Here is a 25,661-nt window from a genome sequence, read left to right as displayed (position 1 = left end):
ATATATGTGTGTGTGTGCGCGTATATATATATATATATATATATATATATATATATATATATATATTTCTCCGCCGAAATCACTTTTAAACCCATTTCCACCTTTTTTTCCCTTCTCTTCCTCTTACTTTTTTTTCACGTTTTTTTACGTTTTTCTCCTTTTCGCCTCTTTTCTGGGCGTATTATTCTTCTTTTTCTTCTTTTTTTTCGTCTAATGCATACCCCATCAGTGCAGCAATGCTTATTCAATACCGCCAGCAGATGGAGACACTGGGGGATAATTTTCTAAGGATTTATACTGATTTTTCCTGTCTGAATTTGTCGCACAGAAAGTTGCAGGCCAAATATGTGTGACATTTCTGCGACTTTAGCTTCTAGAGCATTTTTACAACATTATACATAGGTGCTGAATACATAAAAAGCGACTGTTCAGCGACAGACAAGTCGCATCGGCTGAAAGTAGGCCAGAATGTCAGTCCATGTTGGAGCAGGTTTAGATACAGTCTAAAGTATAGATCTCAAAGTCTGTGCACAGAATTTAGCAAGGGCCTCGCACCTTCTGATGCATCAGGTAGGTGCACAATAGCATAGCCTAACCCTCTGTACTTTGGTCTATATTGATGCGGGACATAGACAGCCAGCTGATGACCAATCCATTAGTGCAATGGATGGCTGGAAGCATTTGTCTTTGCCTTTGCAATACCACAGAAGCAATGCATGGTCAATGTACAGCAATGACACACCTGTGTGAACAGCCAGGAGACCCCCCCCCCCCCCCCCCCCATGTTATGTTACATAGTTACATAGTTAGTACGGTCGAAAAAAGACATATGTCCATCAAGTTCAACCAGGGAATTAAGGGGTAGGGGTGTGGCGCGATATTGGGGAAGGGATGAGATTTTATATTTCTTCATAAGCATTAATCTTATTTTGTCAATTAGGAACATTCAGCACCCACCCGCTATCAAGGCAGCTGCCTATCATGTCATGCCCTACCTGCACAGGTGTGCTGGCTACTCAAATGATCCAATTAAGGAGGCCATTTAGTCAGCAGCAGCAGAAGTCCTGTGCCTGGACGCTCCAACAGCGGCCAGACACAAGCAGAAGCAGCAGAAGCAGCAGCAGCAGCACCACCTTTTGTTTTTTGGCTGCAGCAGCAAGGCCCACAGGGCTGGCTAGCTGGCTAGCCAGCAAGCAGGTAGCAATGAAAGTAGGAATCTTTCTTTTTAACCCTGTAAGGGGGTGGTGCACTGTACCCGAAGATACTGCCATATCGGGTCAATGCATAGGGCGACGGAAGCAAGCTTCGAAATCGGCCCCCGTTCTCAAAAATCCATTTAATATATGGTCCCCAGATAGGGGACGTATCAGATATTAAACTGATAAGAACAGATACTACACTTGATCTTAGCCAAAAGGCCGAGAAGCGATAACCGTGAAAGGGGCGGGCCCAACAAGGTCCCCTTCATGGGCACTATCACTGCTTGCTGTCAGGGAGGCTGCCAGACAATTTTCCATGCACACTCTGGGCTGGGGGGCAGTCAACCACCAGTACACACAGCAGAACCTAAACCCATACCATTATTGCTAAGCAGCAAGACAGGGGCCCATTGCACTCCCACGGGGCCTTTTTAAATGCAATCCATAACCCGGATTTGCCAGGAACCCTTCTTACTCCTCCTACTTGCATGTGACACTGGGCTTAGGATCTGCATAGGAAACACACACACAAGCACACACCTACCTTTGTTGCCTGCAGATGCCTCCTTGGCTGTCCCCAAACGGTATCAAACCAACACCCACGGGAAGCTGTAAGCATAGAGGACATGCCTGCACCCCATTGGACTTACCTGTGTGGGTTAAATCCGGGTTATTTGACAACCTATGGCGGTGATGGTTCTGCTCAGGCAGAGCAGTGCTGATGCTCCTCATAAAGCTGTCGCTGCTGTGAAGGTTCTAGGTGACATCACAAATCCCTATGGTTACATACACAACAAAGCTGGGTTGTTGTTGTTTACACTCTGCAAGGCCTGTGGAAGTGAGTGACATCATAGCACTGTAGTTCTGAGGGTTCTAGATGGATGCAACAATCTCCTGTTGCTTCTATGAAGGCCATAATAGACGACATCACCAAACAGCTCCATAGTCACATACACAGCAAAGGAGAGATGTTGTTTACACCTAGTGATGTCAGTGGTATTGAGTGACATCACAGCACAGTGCTAAGGCTCCTGGGCCTGGACACAGCAGCGGCTGCAATATCTCAACGGAGAATACGTTTATATATATGTGTGTGTGTGCGCGTATATATATATATATATATATATATATATATATATATATATATATATATTCTCCGCCGAAATCACTTTTAAACCCATTTCCACCTTTTTTTCCCTTCTCTTCCTCTTACTTTTTTTTCACGTTTTTTTACGTTTTTCTCCTTTTCGCCTCTTTTCTGGGCGTATTATTCTTCTTTTTCTTCTTTTTTTTCGTCTAATGCATACCCCATCAGTGCAGCAATGCTTATTCAATACCGCCAGCAGATGGAGACACTGGGGGATAATTTTCTAAGGATTTATACTGATTTTTCCTGTCTGAATTTGTCGCACAGAAAGTTGCAGGCCAAATATGTGTGACATTTCTGCGACTTTAGCTTCTAGAGCATTTTTACAACATTATACATAGGTGCTGAATACATAAAAAGCGACTGTTCAGCGACAGACAAGTCGCATCGGCTGAAAGTAGGCCAGAATGTCAGTCCATGTTGGAGCAGGTTTAGATACAGTCTAAAGTATAGATCTCAAAGTCTGTGCACAGAATTTAGCAAGGGCCTCGCACCTTCTGATGCATCAGGTAGGTGCACAATAGCATAGCCTAACCCTCTGTACTTTGGTCTATATTGATGCGGGACATAGACAGCCAGCTGATGACCAATCCATTAGTGCAATGGATGGCTGGAAGCATTTGTCTTTGCCTTTGCAATACCACAGAAGCAATGCATGGTCAATGTACAGCAATGACACACCTGTGTGAACAGCCAGGAGACCCCCCCCCCCCCCCCCATGTTATGTTACATAGTTACATAGTTAGTACGGTCGAAAAAAGACATATGTCCATCAAGTTCAACCAGGGAATTAAGGGGTAGGGGTGTGGCGCGATATTGGGGAAGGGATGAGATTTTATATTTCTTCATAAGCATTAATCTTATTTTGTCAATTAGGAACATTCAGCACCCACCCGCTATCAAGGCAGCTGCCTATCATGTCATGCCCTACCTGCACAGGTGTGCTGGCTACTCAAATGATCCAATTAAGGAGGCCATTTAGTCAGCAGCAGCAGAAGTCCTGTGCCTGGACGCTCCAACAGCGGCCAGACACAAGCAGAAGCAGCAGAAGCAGCAGCAGCAGCACCACCTTTTGTTTTTTGGCTGCAGCAGCAAGGCCCACAGGGCTGGCTAGCTGGCTAGCCAGCAAGCAGGTAGCAATGAAAGTAGGAATCTTTCTTTTTAACCCTGTAAGGGGGTGGTGCACTGTACCCGAAGATACTGCCATATCGGGTCAATGCATAGGGCGACGGAAGCAAGCTTCGAAATCGGCCCCCGTTCTCAAAAATCCATTTAATATATGGTCCCCAGATAGGGGACGTATCAGATATTAAACTGATAAGAACAGATACTACACTTGATCTTAGCCAAAAGGCCGAGAAGCGATAACCGTGAAAGGGGCGGGCCCAACAAGGTCCCCTTCATGGGCACTATCACTGCTTGCTGTCAGGGAGGCTGCCAGACAATTTTCCATGCACACTCTGGGCTGGGGGGCAGTCAACCACCAGTACACACAGCAGAACCTAAACCCATACCATTATTGCTAAGCAGCAAGACAGGGGCCCATTGCACTCCCACGGGGCCTTTTTAAATGCAATCCATAACCCGGATTTGCCAGGAACCCTTCTTACTCCTCCTACTTGCATGTGACACTGGGCTTAGGATCTGCATAGGAAACACACACACAAGCACACACCTACCTTTGTTGCCTGCAGATGCCTCCTTGGCTGTCCCCAAACGGTATCAAACCAACACCCACGGGAAGCTGTAAGCATAGAGGACATGCCTGCACCCCATTGGACTTACCTGTGTGGGTTAAATCCGGGTTATTTGACAACCTATGGCGGTGATGGTTCTGCTCAGGCAGAGCAGTGCTGATGCTCCTCATAAAGCTGTCGCTGCTGTGAAGGTTCTAGGTGACATCACAAATCCCTATGGTTACATACACAACAAAGCTGGGTTGTTGTTGTTTACACTCTGCAAGGCCTGTGGAAGTGAGTGACATCATAGCACTGTAGTTCTGAGGGTTCTAGATGGATGCAACAATCTCCTGTTGCTTCTATGAAGGCCATAATAGACGACATCACCAAACAGCTCCATAGTCACATACACAGCAAAGGAGAGATGTTGTTTACACCTAGTGATGTCAGTGGTATTGAGTGACATCACAGCACAGTGCTAAGGCTCCTGGGCCTGGACACAGCAGCGGCTGCAATATCTCAACGGAGAATACGTTTACATATATGTGTGTGTGTGCGCGTATATATATATATATATATATATATATATATATATATATATATATTTCTCCGCCGAAATCACTTTTAAACCCATTTCCACCTTTTTTTCCCTTCTCTTCCTCTTACTTTTTTTTCACGTTTTTTTACGTTTTTCTCCTTTTCGCCTCTTTTCTGGGCGTATTATTCTTCTTTTTCTTCTTTTTTTTCGTCTAATGCATACCCCATCAGTGCAGCAATGCTTATTCAATACCGCCAGCAGATGGAGACACTGGGGGATAATTTTCTAAGGATTTATACTGATTTTTCCTGTCTGAATTTGTCGCACAGAAAGTTGCAGGCCAAATATGTGTGACATTTCTGCGACTTTAGCTTCTAGAGCATTTTTACAACATTATACATAGGTGCTGAATACATAAAAAGCGACTGTTCAGCGACAGACAAGTCGCATCGGCTGAAAGTAGGCCAGAATGTCAGTCCATGTTGGAGCAGGTTTAGATACAGTCTAAAGTATAGATCTCAAAGTCTGTGCACAGAATTTAGCAAGGGCCTCGCACCTTCTGATGCATCAGGTAGGTGCACAATAGCATAGCCTAACCCTCTGTACTTTGGTCTATATTGATGCGGGACATAGACAGCCAGCTGATGACCAATCCATTAGTGCAATGGATGGCTGGAAGCATTTGTCTTTGCCTTTGCAATACCACAGAAGCAATGCATGGTCAATGTACAGCAATGACACACCTGTGTGAACAGCCAGGAGACCCCCCCCCCCCCCCCCATGTTATGTTACATAGTTACATAGTTAGTACGGTCGAAAAAAGACATATGTCCATCAAGTTCAACCAGGGAATTAAGGGGTAGGGGTGTGGCGCGATATTGGGGAAGGGATGAGATTTTATATTTCTTCATAAGCATTAATCTTATTTTGTCAATTAGGAACATTCAGCACCCACCCGCTATCAAGGCAGCTGCCTATCATGTCATGCCCTACCTGCACAGGTGTGCTGGCTACTCAAATGATCCAATTAAGGAGGCCATTTAGTCAGCAGCAGCAGAAGTCCTGTGCCTGGACGCTCCAACAGCGGCCAGACACAAGCAGAAGCAGCAGAAGCAGCAGCAGCAGCACCACCTTTTGTTTTTTGGCTGCAGCAGCAAGGCCCACAGGGCTGGCTAGCTGGCTAGCCAGCAAGCAGGTAGCAATGAAAGTAGGAATCTTTCTTTTTAACCCTGTAAGGGGGTGGTGCACTGTACCCGAAGATACTGCCATATCGGGTCAATGCATAGGGCGACGGAAGCAAGCTTCGAAATCGGCCCCCGTTCTCAAAAATCCATTTAATATATGGTCCCCAGATAGGGGACGTATCAGATATTAAACTGATAAGAACAGATACTACACTTGATCTTAGCCAAAAGGCCGAGAAGCGATAACCGTGAAAGGGGCGGGCCCAACAAGGTCCCCTTCATGGGCACTATCACTGCTTGCTGTCAGGGAGGCTGCCAGACAATTTTCCATGCACACTCTGGGCTGGGGGGCAGTCAACCACCAGTACACACAGCAGAACCTAAACCCATACCATTATTGCTAAGCAGCAAGACAGGGGCCCATTGCACTCCCACGGGGCCTTTTTAAATGCAATCCATAACCCGGATTTGCCAGGAACCCTTCTTACTCCTCCTACTTGCATGTGACACTGGGCTTAGGATCTGCATAGGAAACACACACACAAGCACACACCTACCTTTGTTGCCTGCAGATGCCTCCTTGGCTGTCCCCAAACGGTATCAAACCAACACCCACGGGAAGCTGTAAGCATAGAGGACATGCCTGCACCCCATTGGACTTACCTGTTAAATCCGGGTTATTTGACAACCTATGGCGGTGATGGTTCTGCTCAGGCAGAGCAGTGCTGATGCTCCTCATAAAGCTGTCGCTGCTGTGAAGGTTCTAGGTGACATCACAAATCCCTATGGTTACATACACAACAAAGCTGGGTTGTTGTTGTTTACACTCTGCAAGGCCTGTGGAAGTGAGTGACATCATAGCACTGTAGTTCTGAGGGTTCTAGATGGATGCAACAATCTCCTGTTGCTTCTATGAAGGCCATAATAGACGACATCACCAAACAGCTCCATAGTCACATACACAGCAAAGGAGAGATGTTGTTTACACCTAGTGATGTCAGTGGTATTGAGTGACATCACAGCACAGTGCTAAGGCTCCTGGGCCTGGACACAGCAGCGGCTGCAATATCTCAACGGAGAATACGTTTATATATATGTGTGTGTGTGCGCGTATATATATATATATATATATATATATATATATATATATATATATATATATATATATATTTCTCCGCCGAAATCACTTTTAAACCCATTTCCACCTTTTTTTCCCTTCTCTTCCTCTTACTTTTTTTTCACGTTTTTTTACGTTTTTCTCCTTTTCGCCTCTTTTCTGGGCGTATTATTCTTCTTTTTCTTCTTTTTTTTCGTCTAATGCATACCCCATCAGTGCAGCAATGCTTATTCAATACCGCCAGCAGATGGAGACACTGGGGATAATTTTCTAAGGATTTATACTGATTTTTCCTGTCTGAATTTGTCGCACAGAAAGTTGCAGGCCAAATATGTGTGACATTCTGCGACTTTAGCTTCTAGAGCATTTTTACAACATTATACATAGGTGCTGAATACATAAAAAGCGACTGTTCAGCGACAGACAAGTCGCATCGGCTGAAAGTAGGCCAGAATGTCAGTCCATGTTGGAGCAGGTTTAGATACAGTCTAAAGTATAGATCTCAAAGTCTGTGCACAGAATTTAGCAAGGGCCTCGCACCTTCTGATGCATCAGGTAGGTGCACAATAGCATAGCCTAACCCTCTGTACTTTGGTCTATATTGATGCGGGACATAGACAGCCAGCTGATGACCAATCCATTAGTGCAATGGATGGCTGGAAGCATTTGTCTTTGCCTTTGCAATACCACAGAAGCAATGCATGGTCAATGTACAGCAATGACACACCTGTGTGAACAGCCAGGAGACCCCCCCCCCCCCCCATGTTATGTTACATAGTTACATAGTTAGTACGGTCGAAAAAAGACATATGTCCATCAAGTTCAACCAGGGAATTAAGGGGTAGGGGTGTGGCGCGATATTGGGGAAGGGATGAGATTTTATATTTCTTCATAAGCATTAATCTTATTTTGTCAATTAGGAACATTCAGCACCCACCCGCTATCAAGGCAGCTGCCTATCATGTCATGCCCTACCTGCACAGGTGTGCTGGCTACTCAAATGATCCAATTAAGGAGGCCATTTAGTCAGCAGCAGCAGAAGTCCTGTGCCTGGACGCTCCAACAGCGGCCAGACACAAGCAGAAGCAGCAGAAGCAGCAGCAGCAGCACCACCTTTTGTTTTTTGGCTGCAGCAGCAAGGCCCACAGGGCTGGCTAGCTGGCTAGCCAGCAAGCAGGTAGCAATGAAAGTAGGAATCTTTCTTTTTAACCCTGTAAGGGGGTGGTGCACTGTACCCGAAGATACTGCCATATCGGGTCAATGCATAGGGCGACGGAAGCAAGCTTCGAAATCGGCCCCCGTTCTCAAAAATCCATTTAATATATGGTCCCCAGATAGGGGACGTATCAGATATTAAACTGATAAGAACAGATACTACACTTGATCTTAGCCAAAAGGCCGAGAAGCGATAACCGTGAAAGGGGCGGGCCCAACAAGGTCCCCTTCATGGGCACTATCACTGCTTGCTGTCAGGGAGGCTGCCAGACAATTTTCCATGCACACTCTGGGCTGGGGGGCAGTCAACCACCAGTACACACAGCAGAACCTAAACCCATACCATTATTGCTAAGCAGCAAGACAGGGGCCCATTGCACTCCCACGGGGCCTTTTTAAATGCAATCCATAACCCGGATTTGCCAGGAACCCTTCTTACTCCTCCTACTTGCATGTGACACTGGGCTTAGGATCTGCATAGGAAACACACACACAAGCACACACCTACCTTTGTTGCCTGCAGATGCCTCCTTGGCTGTCCCCAAACGGTATCAAACCAACACCCACGGGAAGCTGTAAGCATAGAGGACATGCCTGCACCCCATTGGACTTACCTGTGTGGGTTAAATCCGGGTTATTTGACAACCTATGGCGGTGATGGTTCTGCTCAGGCAGAGCAGTGCTGATGCTCCTCATAAAGCTGTCGCTGCTGTGAAGGTTCTAGGTGACATCACAAATCCCTATGGTTACATACACAACAAAGCTGGGTTGTTGTTGTTTACACTCTGCAAGGCCTGTGGAAGTGAGTGACATCATAGCACTGTAGTTCTGAGGGTTCTAGATGGATGCAACAATCTCCTGTTGCTTCTATGAAGGCCATAATAGACGACATCACCAAACAGCTCCATAGTCACATACACAGCAAAGGAGAGATGTTGTTTACACCTAGTGATGTCAGTGGTATTGAGTGACATCACAGCACAGTGCTAAGGCTCCTGGGCCTGGACACAGCAGCGGCTGCAATATCTCAACGGAGAATACGTTTATATATATGTGTGTGTGTGCGCGTATATATATATATATATATATATATATATATATATATATATATATATTTCTCCGCCGAAATCACTTTTAAACCCATTTCCACCTTTTTTTCCCTTCTCTTCCTCTTACTTTTTTTTCACGTTTTTTTACGTTTTTCTCCTTTTCGCCTCTTTTCTGGGCGTATTATTCTTCTTTTTCTTCTTTTTTTTCGTCTAATGCATACCCCATCAGTGCAGCAATGCTTATTCAATACCGCCAGCAGATGGAGACACTGGGGGATAATTTTCTAAGGATTTATACTGATTTTTCCTGTCTGAATTTGTCGCACAGAAAGTTGCAGGCCAAATATGTGTGACATTTCTGCGACTTTAGCTTCTAGAGCATTTTTACAACATTATACATAGGTGCTGAATACATAAAAAGCGACTGTTCAGCGACAGACAAGTCGCATCGGCTGAAAGTAGGCCAGAATGTCAGTCCATGTTGGAGCAGGTTTAGATACAGTCTAAAGTATAGATCTCAAAGTCTGTGCACAGAATTTAGCAAGGGCCTCGCACCTTCTGATGCATCAGGTAGGTGCACAATAGCATAGCCTAACCCTCTGTACTTTGGTCTATATTGATGCGGGACATAGACAGCCAGCTGATGACCAATCCATTAGTGCAATGGATGGCTGGAAGCATTTGTCTTTGCCTTTGCAATACCACAGAAGCAATGCATGGTCAATGTACAGCAATGACACACCTGTGTGAACAGCCAGGAGACCCCCCCCCCCCCCCCCATGTTATGTTACATAGTTACATAGTTAGTACGGTCGAAAAAAGACATATGTCCATCAAGTTCAACCAGGGAATTAAGGGGTAGGGGTGTGGCGCGATATTGGGGAAGGGATGAGATTTTATATTTCTTCATAAGCATTAATCTTATTTTGTCAATTAGGAACATTCAGCACCCACCCGCTATCAAGGCAGCTGCCTATCATGTCATGCCCTACCTGCACAGGTGTGCTGGCTACTCAAATGATCCAATTAAGGAGGCCATTTAGTCAGCAGCAGCAGAAGTCCTGTGCCTGGACGCTCCAACAGCGGCCAGACACAAGCAGAAGCAGCAGAAGCAGCAGCAGCAGCACCACCTTTTGTTTTTTGGCTGCAGCAGCAAGGCCCACAGGGCTGGCTAGCTGGCTAGCCAGCAAGCAGGTAGCAATGAAAGTAGGAATCTTTCTTTTTAACCCTGTAAGGGGGTGGTGCACTGTACCCGAAGATACTGCCATATCGGGTCAATGCATAGGGCGACGGAAGCAAGCTTCGAAATCGGCCCCCGTTCTCAAAAATCCATTTAATATATGGTCCCCAGATAGGGGACGTATCAGATATTAAACTGATAAGAACAGATACTACACTTGATCTTAGCCAAAAGGCCGAGAAGCGATAACCGTGAAAGGGGCGGGCCCAACAAGGTCCCCTTCATGGGCACTATCACTGCTTGCTGTCAGGGAGGCTGCCAGACAATTTTCCATGCACACTCTGGGCTGGGGGGCAGTCAACCACCAGTACACACAGCAGAACCTAAACCCATACCATTATTGCTAAGCAGCAAGACAGGGGCCCATTGCACTCCCACGGGGCCTTTTTAAATGCAATCCATAACCCGGATTTGCCAGGAACCCTTCTTACTCCTCCTACTTGCATGTGACACTGGGCTTAGGATCTGCATAGGAAACACACACACAAGCACACACCTACCTTTGTTGCCTGCAGATGCCTCCTTGGCTGTCCCCAAACGGTATCAAACCAACACCCACGGGAAGCTGTAAGCATAGAGGACATGCCTGCACCCCATTGGACTTACCTGTGTGGGTTAAATCCGGGTTATTTGACAACCTATGGCGGTGATGGTTCTGCTCAGGCAGAGCAGTGCTGATGCTCCTCATAAAGCTGTCGCTGCTGTGAAGGTTCTAGGTGACATCACAAATCCCTATGGTTACATACACAACAAAGCTGGGTTGTTGTTGTTTACACTCTGCAAGGCCTGTGGAAGTGAGTGACATCATAGCACTGTAGTTCTGAGGGTTCTAGATGGATGCAACAATCTCCTGTTGCTTCTATGAAGGCCATAATAGACGACATCACCAAACAGCTCCATAGTCACATACACAGCAAAGGAGAGATGTTGTTTACACCTAGTGATGTCAGTGGTATTGAGTGACATCACAGCACAGTGCTAAGGCTCCTGGGCCTGGACACAGCAGCGGCTGCAATATCTCAACGGAGAATACGTTTATATATATGTGTGTGTGTGCGCGTATATATATATATATATATATATATATATATATATATATATATTTCTCCGCCGAAATCACTTTTAAACCCATTTCCACCTTTTTTTCCCTTCTCTTCCTCTTACTTTTTTTTCACGTTTTTTTACGTTTTTCTCCTTTTCGCCTCTTTTCTGGGCGTATTATTCTTCTTTTTCTTCTTTTTTTTCGTCTAATGCATACCCCATCAGTGCAGCAATGCTTATTCAATACCGCCAGCAGATGGAGACACTGGGGGATAATTTTCTAAGGATTTATACTGATTTTTCCTGTCTGAATTTGTCGCACAGAAAGTTGCAGGCCAAATATGTGTGACATTTCTGCGACTTTAGCTTCTAGAGCATTTTTACAACATTATACATAGGTGCTGAATACATAAAAAGCGACTGTTCAGCGACAGACAAGTCGCATCGGCTGAAAGTAGGCCAGAATGTCAGTCCATGTTGGAGCAGGTTTAGATACAGTCTAAAGTATAGATCTCAAAGTCTGTGCACAGAATTTAGCAAGGGCCTCGCACCTTCTGATGCATCAGGTAGGTGCACAATAGCATAGCCTAACCCTCTGTACTTTGGTCTATATTGATGCGGGACATAGACAGCCAGCTGATGACCAATCCATTAGTGCAATGGATGGCTGGAAGCATTTGTCTTTGCCTTTGCAATACCACAGAAGCAATGCATGGTCAATGTACAGCAATGACACACCTGTGTGAACAGCCAGGAGACCCCCCCCCCCCCCATGTTATGTTACATAGTTACATAGTTAGTACGGTCGAAAAAAGACATATGTCCATCAAGTTCAACCAGGGAATTAAGGGGTAGGGGTGTGGCGCGATATTGGGGAAGGGATGAGATTTTATATTTCTTCATAAGCATTAATCTTATTTTGTCAATTAGGAACATTCAGCACCCACCCGCTATCAAGGCAGCTGCCTATCATGTCATGCCCTACCTGCACAGGTGTGCTGGCTACTCAAATGATCCAATTAAGGAGGCCATTTAGTCAGCAGCAGCAGAAGTCCTGTGCCTGGACGCTCCAACAGCGGCCAGACACAAGCAGAAGCAGCAGAAGCAGCAGCAGCAGCACCACCTTTTGTTTTTTGGCTGCAGCAGCAAGGCCCACAGGGCTGGCTAGCTGGCTAGCCAGCAAGCAGGTAGCAATGAAAGTAGGAATCTTTCTTTTTAACCCTGTAAGGGGGTGGTGCACTGTACCCGAAGATACTGCCATATCGGGTCAATGCATAGGGCGACGGAAGCAAGCTTCGAAATCGGCCCCCGTTCTCAAAAATCCATTTAATATATGGTCCCCAGATAGGGGACGTATCAGATATTAAACTGATAAGAACAGATACTACACTTGATCTTAGCCAAAAGGCCGAGAAGCGATAACCGTGAAAGGGGCGGGCCCAACAAGGTCCCCTTCATGGGCACTATCACTGCTTGCTGTCAGGGAGGCTGCCAGACAATTTTCCATGCACACTCTGGGCTGGGGGGCAGTCAACCACCAGTACACACAGCAGAACCTAAACCCATACCATTATTGCTAAGCAGCAAGACAGGGGCCCATTGCACTCCCACGGGGCCTTTTTAAATGCAATCCATAACCCGGATTTGCCAGGAACCCTTCTTACTCCTCCTACTTGCATGTGACACTGGGCTTAGGATCTGCATAGGAAACACACACACAAGCACACACCTACCTTTGTTGCCTGCAGATGCCTCCTTGGCTGTCCCCAAACGGTATCAAACCAACACCCACGGGAAGCTGTAAGCATAGAGGACATGCCTGCACCCCATTGGACTTACCTGTGTGGGTTAAATCCGGGTTATTTGACAACCTATGGCGGTGATGGTTCTGCTCAGGCAGAGCAGTGCTGATGCTCCTCATAAAGCTGTCGCTGCTGTGAAGGTTCTAGGTGACATCACAAATCCCTATGGTTACATACACAACAAAGCTGGGTTGTTGTTGTTTACACTCTGCAAGGCCTGTGGAAGTGAGTGACATCATAGCACTGTAGTTCTGAGGGTTCTAGATGGATGCAACAATCTCCTGTTGCTTCTATGAAGGCCATAATAGACGACATCACCAAACAGCTCCATAGTCACATACACAGCAAAGGAGAGATGTTGTTTACACCTAGTGATGTCAGTGGTATTGAGTGACATCACAGCACAGTGCTAAGGCTCCTGGGCCTGGACACAGCAGCGGCTGCAATATCTCAACGGAGAATACGTTTATATATATGTGTGTGTGTGCGCGTATATATATATATATATATATATATATATATATATATATTTCTCCGCCGAAATCACTTTTAAACCCATTTCCACCTTTTTTTCCCTTCTCTTCCTCTTACATTTTTTTCACGTTTTTTTACGTTTTTCTCCTTTTCGCCTCTTTTCTGGGCGTATTATTCTTCTTTTTCTTCTTTTTTTTCGTCTAATGCATACCCCATCAGTGCAGCAATGCTTATTCAATACCGCCAGCAGATGGAGACACTGGGGGATAATTTTCTAAGGATTTATACTGATTTTTCCTGTCTGAATTTGTCGCACAGAAAGTTGCAGGCCAAATATGTGTGACATTTCTGCGACTTTAGCTTCTAGAGCATTTTTACAACATTATAAATAGGTGCTGAATACATAAAAAGCGACTGTTCAGCGACAGACAAGTCGCATCGGCTGAAAGTAGGCCAGAATGTCAGTCCATGTTGGAGCAGGTTTAGATACAGTCTAAAGTATAGATCTCAAAGTCTGTGCACAGAATTTAGCAAGGGCCTCGCACCTTCTGATGCATCAGGTAGGTGCACAATAGCATAGCCTAACCCTCTGTACTTTGGTCTATATTGATGCGGGACATAGACAGCCAGCTGATGACCAATCCATTAGTGCAATGGATGGCTGGAAGCATTTGTCTTTGCCTTTGCAATACCACAGAAGCAATGCATGGTCAATGTACAGCAATGACACACCTGTGTGAACAGCCAGGAGACCCCCCCCCCCCCCCCATGTTATGTTACATAGTTACATAGTTAGTACGGTCGAAAAAAGACATATGTCCATCAAGTTCAACCAGGGAATTAAGGGGTAGGGGTGTGGCGCGATATTGGGGAAGGGATGAGATTTTATATTTCTTCATAAGCATTAATCTTATTTTGTCAATTAGGAACATTCAGCACCCACCCGCTATCAAGGCAGCTGCCTATCATGTCATGCCCTACCTGCACAGGTGTGCTGGCTACTCAAATGATCCAATTAAGGAGGCCATTTAGTCAGCAGCAGCAGAAGTCCTGTGCCTGGACGCTCCAACAGCGGCCAGACACAAGCAGAAGCAGCAGAAGCAGCAGCAGCAGCACCACCTTTTGTTTTTTGGCTGCAGCAGCAAGGCCCACAGGGCTGGCTAGCTGGCTAGCCAGCAAGCAGGTAGCAATGAAAGTAGGAATCTTTCTTTTTAACCCTGTAAGGGGGTGGTGCACTGTACCCGAAGATACTGCCATATCGGGTCAATGCATAGGGCGACGGAAGCAAGCTTCGAAATCGGCCCCCGTTCTCAAAAATCCATTTAATATATGGTCCCCAGATAGGGGACGTATCAGATATTAAACTGATAAGAACAGATACTACACTTGATCTTAGCCAAAAGGCCGAGAAGCGATAACCGTGAAAGGGGCGGGCCCAACAAGGTCCCCTTCATGGGCACTATCACTGCTTGCTGTCAGGGAGGCTGCCAGACAATTTTCCATGCACACTCTGGGCTGGGGGGCAGTCAACCACCAGTACACACAGCAGAACCTAAACCCATACCATTATTGCTAAGCAGCAAGACAGGGGCCCATTGCACTCCCACGGGGCCTTTTTAAATGCAATCCATAACCCGGATTTGCCAGGAACCCTTCTTACTCCTCCTACTTGCATGTGACACTGGGCTTAGGATCTGCATAGGAAACACACACACAAGCACACACCTACCTTTGTTGCCTGCAGATGCCTCCTTGGCTGTCCCCAAACGGTATCAAACCAACACCCACGGGAAGCTGTAAGCATAGAGGACATGCCTGCACCCCATTGGACTTACCTGTGTGGGTTAAATCCGGGTTATTTGACAACCTATGGCGGTGATGGTTCTGCTCAGGCAGAGCAGTGCTGATGCTCCTCATAAAGCTGTCGCTGCTGTGAAGGTTCTAGGTGACATCACAAATCCCTATGGTTACATACACAACAAAGCTGGGTTGTTGTTGTTTACACTCTGCAAGGCCTGTGGAAGTGAGTGACATCATAGCACTGTAGTTCTGAGGGTTCTAGATGGATGCAACAATCTCCTGTTGCTTCTATGAAGGCCATAATAGACGACATCACCAAACAGCTCCATAGTCACATACACAGCAAAGGAGAGATGTTGTTTACACCTAGTGATGTCAGTGGTATTGAGTGACATCACAGCACAGTGCTAAGGCTCCTGGGCCTGGACACAGCAGCGGCTGCAATATCTCAACGGAGAATACGTTTATATATATGTGTGTGTGTGCGCGTATATATATATATATATATATATATATATATATATATATTTCTCCGCCGAAATCACTTTTAAACCCATTTCCACCTTTTTTTCCCTTCTCTTCCTCTTACTTTTTTTTCACGTTTTTTTACGTTTTTCTCCTTTTCGCCTCTTTTCTGGGCGTATTATTCTTCTTTTTCTTCTTTTTTTTCGTCTAATGCATACCCCATCAGTGCAGCAATGCTTATTCAATACCGCCAGCAGATGGAGACACTGGGGGATAATTTTCTAAGGATTTATACTGATTTTTCCTGTCTGAATTTGTCGCACAGAAAGTTGCAGGCCAAATATGTGTGACATTTCTGCGACTTTAGCTTCTAGAGCATTTTTACAACATTATACATAGGTGCTGAATACATAAAAAGCGACTGTTCAGCGACAGACAAGTCGCATCGGCTGAAAGTAGGCCAGAATGTCAGTCCATGTTGGAGCAGGTTTAGATACAGTCTAAAGTATAGATCTCAAAGTCTGTGCACAGAATTTAGCAAGGGCCTCGCACCTTCTGATGTATCAGGTAGGTGCACAATAGCATAGCCTAACCCTCTGTACTTTGGTCTATATTGATGCGGGACATAGACAGCCAGCTGATGACCAATCCATTAGTGCAATGGATGGCTGGAAGCATTTGTCTTTGCCTTTGCAATACCACAGAAGCAATGCATGGTCAATGTACAGCAATGACACACCTGTGTGAACAGCCAGGAGACCCCCTCCCCCCCCCCATGTTATGTTACATAGTTACATAGTTAGTACGGTCGAAAAAAGACATATGTCCATCAAGTTCAACCAGGGAATTAAGGGGTAGGGGTGTGGCGCGATATTGGGGAAGGGATGAGATTTTATATTTCTTCATAAGCATTAATCTTATTTTGTCAATTAGGAACATTCAGCACCCACCCGCTATCAAGGCAGCTGCCTATCATGTCATGCCCTACCTGCACAGGTGTGCTGGCTACTCAAATGATCCAATTAAGGAGGCCATTTAGTCAGCAGCAGCAGAAGTCCTGTGCCTGGACGCTCCAACAGCGGCCAGACACAAGCAGAAGCAGCAGAAGCAGCAGCAGCAGCACCACCTTTTGTTTTTTGGCTGCAGCAGCAAGGCCCACAGGGCTGGCTAGCTGGCTAGCCAGCAAGCAGGTAGCAATGAAAGTAGGAATCTTTCTTTTTAACCCTGTAAGGGGGTGGTGCACTGTACCCGAAGATACTGCCATATCGGGTCAATGCATAGGGCGACGGAAGCAAGCTTCGAAATCGGCCCCCGTTCTCAAAAATCCATTTAATATATGGTCCCCAGATAGGGGACGTATCAGATATTAAACTGATAAGAACAGATACTACACTTGATCTTAGCCAAAAGGCCGAGAAGCGATAACCGTGAAAGGGGCGGGCCCAACAAGGTCCCCTTCATGGGCACTATCACTGCTTGCTGTCAGGGAGGCTGCCAGACAATTTTCCATGCACACTCTGGGCTGGGGGGCAGTCAACCACCAGTACACACAGCAGAACCTAAACCCATACCATTATTGCTAAGCAGCAAGACAGGGGCCCATTGCACTCCCACGGGGCCTTTTTAAATGCAATCCATAACCCGGATTTGCCAGGAACCCTTCTTACTCCTCCTACTTGCATGTGACACTGGGCTTAGGATCTGCATAGGAAACACACACACAAGCACACACCTACCTTTGTTGCCTGCAGATGCCTCCTTGGCTGTCCCCAAACGGTATCAAACCAACACCCACGGGAAGCTGTAAGCATAGAGGACATGCCTGCACCCCATTGGACTTACCTGTGTGGGTTAAATCCGGGTTATTTGACAACCTATGGCGGTGATGGTTCTGCTCAGGCAGAGCAGTGCTGATGCTCCTCATAAAGCTGTCGCTGCTGTGAAGGTTCTAGGTGACATCACAAATCCCTATGGTTACATACACAACAAAGCTGGGTTGTTGTTGTTTACACTCTGCAAGGCCTGTGGAAGTGAGTGACATCATAGCACTGTAGTTCTGAGGGTTCTAGATGGATGCAACAATCTCCTGTTGCTTCTATGAAGGCCATAATAGACGACATCACCAAACAGCTCCATAGTCACATACACAGCAAAGGAGAGATGTTGTTTACACCTAGTGATGTCAGTGGTATTGAGTGACATCACAGCACAGTGCTAAGGCTCCTGGGCCTGGACACAGCAGCGGCTGCAATATCTCAACGGAGAATACGTTTATATATATGTGTGTGTGTGCGCGTATATATATATATATATATATATATATATATATATATATATATATATATATATTTCTCCGCCGAAATCACTTTTAAACCCATTTCCACCTTTTTTTCCCTTCTCTTCCTCTTACTTTTTTTTCACGTTTTTTTACGTTTTTCTCCTTTTCGCCTCTTTTCTGGGCGTATTATTCTTCTTTTTCTTCTTTTTTTTCGTCTAATGCATACCCCATCAGTGCAGCAATGCTTATTCAATACCGCCAGCAGATGGAGACACTGGGGGATAATTTTCTAAGGATTTATACTGATTTTTCCTGTCTGAATTTGTCGCACAGAAAGTTGCAGGCCAAATATGTGTGACATTTCTGCGACTTTAGCTTCTAGAGCATTTTTACAACATTATACATAGGTGCTGAATACATAAAAAGCGACTGTTCAGCGACAGACAAGTCGCATCGGCTGAAAGTAGGCCAGAATGTCAGTCCATGTTGGAGCAGGTTTAGATACAGTCTAAAGTATAGATCTCAAAGTCTGTGCACAGAATTTAGCAAGGGCCTCGCACCTTCTGATGCATCAGGTAGGTGCACAATAGCATAGCCTAACCCTCTGTACTTTGGTCTATATTGATGCGGGACATAGACAGCCAGCTGATGACCAATCCATTAGTGCAATGGATGGCTGGAAGCATTTGTCTTTGCCTTTGCAATACCACAGAAGCAATGCATGGTCAATGTACAGCAATGACACACCTGTGTGAACAGCCAGGAGACCCCCCCCCCCCCCCCATGTTATGTTACATAGTTACATAGTTAGTACGGTCGAAAAAAGACATATGTCCATCAAGTTCAACCAGGGAATTAAGGGGTAGGGGTGTGGCGCGATATTGGGGAAGGGATGAGATTTTATATTTCTTCATAAGCATTAATCTTATTTTGTCAATTAGGAACATTCAGCACCCACCCGCTATCAAGGCAGCTGCCTATCATGTCATGCCCTACCTGCACAGGTGTGCTGGCTACTCAAATGATCCAATTAAGGAGGCCATTTAGTCAGCAGCAGCAGAAGTCCTGTGCCTGGACGCTCCAACAGCGGCCAGACACAAGCAGAAGCAGCAGAAGCAGCAGCAGCAGCACCACCTTTTGTTTTTTGGCTGCAGCAGCAAGGCCCACAGGGCTGGCTAGCTGGCTAGCCAGCAAGCAGGTAGCAATGAAAGTAGGAATCTTTCTTTTTAACCCTGTAAGGGGGTGGTGCACTGTACCCGAAGATACTGCCATATCGGGTCAATGCATAGGGCGACGGAAGCAAGCTTCGAAATCGGCCCCCGTTCTCAAAAATCCATTTAATATATGGTCCCCAGATAGGGGACGTATCAGATATTAAACTGATAAGAACAGATACTACACTTGATCTTAGCCAAAAGGCCGAGAAGCGATAACCGTGAAAGGGGCGGGCCCAACAAGGTCCCCTTCATGGGCACTATCACTGCTTGCTGTCAGGGAGGCTGCCAGACAATTTTCCATGCACACTCTGGGCTGGGGGGCAGTCAACCACCAGTACACACAGCAGAACCTAAACCCATACCATTATTGCTAAGCAGCAAGACAGGGGCCCATTGCACTCCCACGGGGCCTTTTTAAATGCAATCCATAACCCGGATTTGCCAGGAACCCTTCTTACTCCTCCTACTTGCATGTGACACTGGGCTTAGGATCTGCATAGGAAACACACACACAAGCACACACCTACCTTTGTTGCCTGCAGATGCCTCCTTGGCTGTCCCCAAACGGTATCAAACCAACACCCACGGGAAGCTGTAAGCATAGAGGACATGCCTGCACCCCATTGGACTTACCTGTGTGGGTTAAATCCGGGTTATTTGACAACCTATGGCGGTGATGGTTCTGCTCAGGCAGAGCAGTGCTGATGCTCCTCATAAAGCTGTCGCTGCTGTGAAGGTTCTAGGTGACATCACAAATCCCTATGGTTACATACACAACAAAGCTGGGTTGTTGTTGTTTACACTCTGCAAGGCCTGTGGAAGTGAGTGACATCATAGCACTGTAGTTCTGAGGGTTCTAGATGGATGCAACAATCTCCTGTTGCTTCTATGAAGGCCATAATAGACGACATCACCAAACAGCTCCATAGTCACATACACAGCAAAGGAGAGATGTTGTTTACACCTAGTGATGTCAGTGGTATTGAGTGACATCACAGCACAGTGCTAAGGCTCCTGGGCCTGGACACAGCAGCGGCTGCAATATCTCAACGGAGAATACGTTTATATATATGTGTGTGTGTGTGCGCGTATATATATATATATATATATATATATATATATATATATATTTCTCCGCCGAAATCACTTTTAAACCCATTTCCACCTTTTTTTCCCTTCTCTTCCTCTTACTTTTTTTTCACGTTTTTTTACGTTTTTCTCCTTTTCGCCTCTTTTCTGGGCGTATTATTCTTCTTTTTCTTCTTTTTTTTCGTCTAATGCATACCCCATCAGTGCAGCAATGCTTATTCAATACCGCCAGCAGATGGAGACACTGGGGGATAATTTTCTAAGGATTTATACTGATTTTTCCTGTCTGAATTTGTCGCACAGAAAGTTGCAGGCCAAATATGTGTGACATTTCTGCGACTTTAGCTTCTAGAGCATTTTTACAACATTATACATAGGTGCTGAATACATAAAAAGCGACTGTTCAGCGACAGACAAGTCGCATCGGCTGAAAGTAGGCCAGAATGTCAGTCCATGTTGGAGCAGGTTTAGATACAGTCTAAAGTATAGATCTCAAAGTCTGTGCACAGAATTTAGCAAGGGCCTCGCACCTTCTGATGCATCAGGTAGGTGCACAATAGCATAGCCTAACCCTCTGTACTTTGGTCTATATTGATGCGGGACATAGACAGCCAGCTGATGACCAATCCATTAGTGCAATGGATGGCTGGAAGCATTTGTCTTTGCCTTTGCAATACCACAGAAGCAATGCATGGTCAATGTACAGCAATGACACACCTGTGTGAACAGCCAGGAGACCCCCCCCCCCCCCCCATGTTATGTTACATAGTTACATAGTTAGTACGGTCGAAAAAAGACATATGTCCATCAAGTTCAACCAGGGAATTAAGGGGTAGGGGTGTGGCGCGATATTGGGGAAGGGATGAGATTTTATATTTCTTCATAAGCATTAATCTTATTTTGTCAATTAGGAACATTCAGCACCCACCCGCTATCAAGGCAGCTGCCTATCATGTCATGCCCTACCTGCACAGGTGTGCTGGCTACTCAAATGATCCAATTAAGGAGGCCATTTAGTCAGCAGCAGCAGAAGTCCTGTGCCTGGACGCTCCAACAGCGGCCAGACACAAGCAGAAGCAGCAGAAGCAGCAGCAGCAGCACCACCTTTTGTTTTTTGGCTGCAGCACCAAGGCCCACAGGGCTGGCTAGCTGGCTAGCCAGCAAGCAGGTAGCAATGAAAGTAGGAATCTTTCTTTTTAACCCTGTAAGGGGGTGGTGCACTGTACCCGAAGATACTGCCATATCGGGTCAATGCATAGGGCGACGGAAGCAAGCTTCGAAATCGGCCCCCGTTCTGAAAAATCCATTTAATATATGGTCCCCAGATAGGGGACGTATCAGATATTAAACTGATAAGAACAGATTTTTTTTTTTTTTTTTTTTATCTAAAGCCGAGGAACGTGCTTTCGATTCACCCAAAGTGCAAGAAAAAGTGCAAACGTGTTACACTAAAAAAACGTGCACAAAGGATGCGGTCTATCGCAAGCCCTTCTCCGATAGGAGAGAGGCCCCCCAACAAACCTTACCCTTCGCCTCCGGACCAAAAGGTACCTGCGAGGTTCCAGGTTCGATGTCCCTTTTCGCCGAAGCTACTAGGGGACCACAAATGCTCCCGGCATCCCCCTTGGCGTTAGCCAAGGTATCTGCCCGCAGAGCCGATTACGGTAGGTACCCTGCCAAAGCAGGAGTACCCGGGGTGTTTGCAGGGAGGTGCGGAACCTAATGGCCACACACACCTCCCCTAGACCGCCAGGAGGGACACCCAGAAGGGCTACCGCATCCTGACCAATCCTGTGAACACACAACACGCAAAAAGTGACACAGTGAGACAAAAAAGAAATAAATAAGTGAATGTGTGCAGATATACTGCCCGGACATCCGGCCGGATCTATAAAAATTTCTCTGATCCTAGCCAGAAGGCCGGGAATCAAGAGGTGAGTGCCACAAGGTGAAGAGATTATGGTGCCCGTGCTTCAACTCAGTGAGTCTATCCTCCCAGTGAGTTTCGGCACCTCGGGGTCACCACTCCCCGAGGCACAAAAGTACCTCGGCTCTAGACCCTCTCAGCCTCATGGCGAGACCCGGAGGGAACAGGTCACATCGGGGCAGCCGTCGAGCTGATTCCTCAGAACCAGCCCCGGAAAGCCCTGGTACACCTGCATCCTCCATGCAGCACCCATCCCCACCAGCCCCATACCGGCGTTACTATCCACCGGCATGAAAAACTGATAAGAACAGATACTACACTTGATCTTAGCCAAAAGGCCGAGAAGCGATAACCGTGAAAGGGGCGGGCCCAACAAGGTCCCCTTCATGGGCACTATCACTGCTTGCTGTCAGGGAGGCTGCCAGACAATTTTCCATGCACACTCTGGGCTGGGGGGCAGTCAACCACCAGTACACACAGCAGAACCTAAACCCATACCATTATTGCTAAGCAGCAAGACAGGGGCCCATTGCACTCCCACGGGGCCTTTTTAAATGCAATCCATAACCCGGATTTGCCAGGAACCCTTCTTACTCCTCCTACTTGCATGTGACACTGGGCTTAGGATCTGCATAGGAAACACACACACAAGCACACACCTACCTTTGTTGCCTGCAGATGCCTCCTTGGCTGTCCCCAAACGGTATCAAACCAACACCCACGGGAAGCTGTAAGCATAGAGGACATGCCTGCACCCCATTGGACTTACCTGTGTGGGTTAAATCCGGGTTATTTGACAACCTATGGCGGTGATGGTTCTGCTCAGGCAGAGCAGTGCTGATGCTCCTCATAAAGCTGTCGCTGCTGTGAAGGTTCTAGGTGACATCACAAATCCCTATGGTTACATACACAACAAAGCTGGGTTGTTGTTGTTTACACTCTGCAAGGCCTGTGGAAGTGAGTGACATCATAGCACTGTAGTTCTGAGGGTTCTAGATGGATGCAACAATCTCCTGTTGCTTCTATGAAGGCCATAATAGACGACATCACCAAACAGCTCCATAGTCACATACACAGCAAAGGAGAGATGTTGTTTACACCTAGTGATGTCAGTGGTATTGAGTGACATCACAGCACAGTGCTAAGGCTCCTGGGCCTGGACACAGCAGCGGCTGCAATATCTCAACGGAGAATACGTTTATATATATGTGTGTGTGTGCGCGTATATATATATATATATATATATATATATATATATATATATATATATTTCTCCGCCGAAATCACTTTTAAACCCATTTCCACCTTTTTTTCCCTTCTCTTCCTCTTACTTTTTTTTCACGTTTTTTTACGTTTTTCTCCTTTTCGCCTCTTTTCTGGGCGTATTATTCTTCTTTTTCTTCTTTTTTTTCGTCTAATGCATACCCCATCAGTGCAGCAATGCTTATTCAATACCGCCAGCAGATGGAGACACTGGGGGATAATTTTCTAAGGATTTATACTGATTTTTCCTGTCTGAATTTGTCGCACAGAAAGTTGCAGGCCAAATATGTGTGACATTTCTGCGACTTTAGCTTCTAGAGCATTTTTACAACATTATACATAGGTGCTGAATACATAAAAAGCGACTGTTCAGCGACAGACAAGTCGCATCGGCTGAAAGTAGGCCAGAATGTCAGTCCATGTTGGAGCAGGTTTAGATACAGTCTAAAGTATAGATCTCAAAGTCTGTGCACAGAATTTAGCAAGGGCCTCGCACCTTCTGATGCATCAGGTAGGTGCACAATAGCATAGCCTAACCCTCTGTACTTTGGTCTATATTGATGCGGGACATAGACAGCCAGCTGATGACCAATCCATTAGTGCAATGGATGGCTGGAAGCATTTGTCTTTGCCTTTGCAATACCACAGAAGCAATGCATGGTCAATGTACAGCAATGACACACCTGTGTGAACAGCCAGGAGACCCCCCCCCCCCCCATGTTATGTTACATAGTTACATAGTTAGTACGGTCGAAAAAAGACATATGTCCATCAAGTTCAACCAGGGAATTAAGGGGTAGGGGTGTGGCGCGATATTGGGGAAGGGATGAGATTTTATATTTCTTCATAAGCATTAATCTTATTTTGTCAATTAGGAACATTCAGCACCCACCCGCTATCAAGGCAGCTGCCTATCATGTCATGCCCTACCTGCACAGGTGTGCTGGCTACTCAAATGATCCAATTAAGGAGGCCATTTAGTCAGCAGCAGCAGAAGTCCTGTGCCTGGACGCTCCAACAGCGGCCAGACACAAGCAGAAGCAGCAGAAGCAGCAGCAGCAGCACCACCTTTTGTTTTTTGGCTGCAGCAGCAAGGCCCACAGGGCTGGCTAGCTGGCTAGCCAGCAAGCAGGTAGCAATGAAAGTAGGAATCTTTCTTTTTAACCCTGTAAGGGGGTGGTGCACTGTACCCGAAGATACTGCCATATCGGGTCAATGCATAGGGCGACGGAAGCAAGCTTCGAAATCGGCCCCCGTTCTCAAAAATCCATTTAATATATGGTCCCCAGATAGGGGACGTATCAGATATTAAACTGATAAGAACAGATACTACACTTGATCTTAGCCAAAAGGCCGAGAAGCGATAACCGTGAAAGGGGCGGGCCCAACAAGGTCCCCTTCATGGGCACTATCACTGCTTGCTGTCAGGGAGGCTGCCAGACAATTTTCCATGCACACTCTGGGCTGGGGGGCAGTCAACCACCAGTACACACAGCAGAACCTAAACCCATACCATTATTGCTAAGCAGCAAGACAGGGGCCCATTGCACTCCCACGGGGCCTTTTTAAATGCAATCCATAACCCGGATTTGCCAGGAACCCTTCTTACTCCTCCTACTTGCATGTGACACTGGGCTTAGGATCTGCATAGGAAACACACACACAAGCACACACCTACCTTTGTTGCCTGCAGATGCCTCCTTGGCTGTCCCCAAACGGTATCAAACCAACACCCACGGGAAGCTGTAAGCATAGAGGACATGCCTGCACCCCATTGGACTTACCTGTGTGGGTTAAATCCGGGTTATTTGACAACCTATGGCGGTGATGGTTCTGCTCAGGCAGAGCAGTGCTGATGCTCCTCATAAAGCTGTCGCTGCTGTGAAGGTTCTAGGTGACATCACAAATCCCTATGGTTACATACACAACAAAGCTGG

General features: G+C 46.3%; 12 non-coding genes across 12 annotated transcripts; all 12 read right to left on the bottom strand.

The window, feature by feature from the left end:
- Window positions 1–1,239: 1,239 nt before the first annotated feature.
- Window positions 1,240–1,430, bottom strand: LOC130314037 (U2 spliceosomal RNA). The gene has a single exon (XR_008861800.1). It is a non-coding gene; the product is annotated as a U2 spliceosomal RNA (small nuclear RNA).
- Window positions 1,431–3,521: 2,091 nt separating this feature from the next.
- Window positions 3,522–3,712, bottom strand: LOC130314036 (U2 spliceosomal RNA). The gene has a single exon (XR_008861799.1). It is a non-coding gene; the product is annotated as a U2 spliceosomal RNA (small nuclear RNA).
- A 2,088-nt stretch (window positions 3,713–5,800) lies between these two features.
- Window positions 5,801–5,991, bottom strand: LOC130314035 (U2 spliceosomal RNA). The gene has a single exon (XR_008861798.1). It is a non-coding gene; the product is annotated as a U2 spliceosomal RNA (small nuclear RNA).
- A 2,092-nt stretch (window positions 5,992–8,083) lies between these two features.
- On the bottom strand, window positions 8,084–8,274 carry LOC130314034 (U2 spliceosomal RNA). The gene has a single exon (XR_008861797.1). It is a non-coding gene; the product is annotated as a U2 spliceosomal RNA (small nuclear RNA).
- Window positions 8,275–10,364: 2,090 nt separating this feature from the next.
- On the bottom strand, window positions 10,365–10,555 carry LOC130314033 (U2 spliceosomal RNA). Its single transcript, XR_008861796.1, has one exon. It is a non-coding gene; the product is annotated as a U2 spliceosomal RNA (small nuclear RNA).
- Window positions 10,556–12,638: 2,083 nt separating this feature from the next.
- LOC130314032 (U2 spliceosomal RNA) lies at window positions 12,639–12,829 on the bottom strand. Its single transcript, XR_008861795.1, has one exon. It is a non-coding gene; the product is annotated as a U2 spliceosomal RNA (small nuclear RNA).
- A 2,081-nt stretch (window positions 12,830–14,910) lies between these two features.
- Window positions 14,911–15,101, bottom strand: LOC130314030 (U2 spliceosomal RNA). Its single transcript, XR_008861793.1, has one exon. It is a non-coding gene; the product is annotated as a U2 spliceosomal RNA (small nuclear RNA).
- Window positions 15,102–17,182: 2,081 nt separating this feature from the next.
- On the bottom strand, window positions 17,183–17,373 carry LOC130314028 (U2 spliceosomal RNA). The gene has a single exon (XR_008861792.1). It is a non-coding gene; the product is annotated as a U2 spliceosomal RNA (small nuclear RNA).
- A 2,095-nt stretch (window positions 17,374–19,468) lies between these two features.
- Window positions 19,469–19,659, bottom strand: LOC130314027 (U2 spliceosomal RNA). The gene has a single exon (XR_008861791.1). It is a non-coding gene; the product is annotated as a U2 spliceosomal RNA (small nuclear RNA).
- Window positions 19,660–21,744: 2,085 nt separating this feature from the next.
- Window positions 21,745–21,930, bottom strand: LOC130314048 (U2 spliceosomal RNA). Its single transcript, XR_008861810.1, has one exon. It is a non-coding gene; the product is annotated as a U2 spliceosomal RNA (small nuclear RNA).
- Window positions 21,931–22,623: 693 nt separating this feature from the next.
- On the bottom strand, window positions 22,624–22,811 carry LOC130314049 (U2 spliceosomal RNA). Its single transcript, XR_008861811.1, has one exon. It is a non-coding gene; the product is annotated as a U2 spliceosomal RNA (small nuclear RNA).
- A 2,087-nt stretch (window positions 22,812–24,898) lies between these two features.
- LOC130314026 (U2 spliceosomal RNA) lies at window positions 24,899–25,089 on the bottom strand. The gene has a single exon (XR_008861790.1). It is a non-coding gene; the product is annotated as a U2 spliceosomal RNA (small nuclear RNA).
- Between the last annotated feature and the right edge of the window lie 572 nt (window positions 25,090–25,661).

This window comes from Hyla sarda, unplaced genomic scaffold, assembly GCF_029499605.1.
Source record: "Hyla sarda isolate aHylSar1 unplaced genomic scaffold, aHylSar1.hap1 scaffold_1801, whole genome shotgun sequence".
In the NCBI taxonomy this organism is placed as follows: Eukaryota; Metazoa; Chordata; class Amphibia; order Anura; family Hylidae; genus Hyla; species Hyla sarda.
Note: the sequence above shows the minus strand (reverse complement) of the source record. Positions and strands in the feature narration are given on the sequence as shown.